The sequence below is a fragment of the Phoenix dactylifera genome, unplaced genomic scaffold, assembly GCF_009389715.1.
Source record: "Phoenix dactylifera cultivar Barhee BC4 unplaced genomic scaffold, palm_55x_up_171113_PBpolish2nd_filt_p 000119F, whole genome shotgun sequence".
In the NCBI taxonomy this organism is placed as follows: domain Eukaryota; kingdom Viridiplantae; phylum Streptophyta; class Magnoliopsida; order Arecales; family Arecaceae; genus Phoenix; species Phoenix dactylifera.
The window spans coordinates 263679-264615 of record NW_024067687.1 but is presented as its reverse complement, the minus strand read 5'-3'; the positions used below and the strand labels follow the sequence as shown (position 1 = coordinate 264615).

At 38.8% G+C, this 937-nt stretch overlaps 1 non-coding gene across 1 annotated transcript; it reads left to right on the top strand.

Annotated features, from left to right (window-relative positions):
• Positions 1-225: 225 nt before the first annotated feature.
• Positions 226-331, top strand: LOC120104837. The gene has a single exon (XR_005507194.1). It is a non-coding gene; the product is annotated as a small nucleolar RNA R71 (small nucleolar RNA).
• The last annotated feature ends 606 nt before the right edge of the window (positions 332-937 follow it).

Genomic DNA, 937 nt, shown 5'->3' with positions numbered 1-937 from the left:
TTAGAATGACTTATTTCACAAATGGTCCCTTTTCTTTGAGAATTCGGAGGTGCTTGACGAGAACAGGAAGCATGGTGGAGGGAGTTTTTATTAAGATTTTCAAATAATTGCCATGTTTCATGCTCATTTTGAAGCATAAAAGTCCCCCTGCATGTAGCATCGATTATCTGACGGTTTCGTTCAGTCAATCCGTCATAGAAACATTGCACTAGCTGCCATTTAGGTATTTGATGATGTGGGCATTTATGGATTAGGTCCCGAAATCTCTCCCAAGTTTCATGAAATTTTTCTCCCTCAGTTTGGAAGAAGCTCGTGATGGCATGTCTAAACTGGTTCGTTCTTCCTATGGAAAAGTATTTTTTAAGCAATTCTTGTTGCATTTGATCCCAGGAACGAATCGAATTGGCTTCTAAAGAATTCAGCCATTATTTGGCTCTATCTTTAAGGGAGAAGGGGAATAATTTAAGTTTCAGAGCATCATTAGTGAAGTTCTGAATCTTGACAGTGGTGCAAATCTCAAAAAATCATCTAAGTGTTTATATGGATCTTCGTTGGTGAGCCCATAAAAAGATGGGAGCATTTGGATCACATTAGACTTTATTTCATATTATACTACTACTACTTCAGGTAATCGAATGCAAGATGGGAAAGTGTAAATGGTGGGAGTAAAGTACTCTCTCAGGAGTTTGAGTTGTTCTTCAGCCCTCTTAGGAGGTGGGGATGATTCTAATGTTCTGATCTCAGCTCGAATATTCCTAAGGGTCCGTTCTATTTCAGGATCAAAAGGTAATAGGTCACGTACTCTAGAACGATTCCCTTGCATACACTAGTACTTGATTAGTCAAACATGCAATAAAAGAAAAACACATCAAATCCTTGTATTCGCCCTAAAATCACTAAACAGCTCCTACTGGTTTGAAGAGGGCACCTAAGCCTC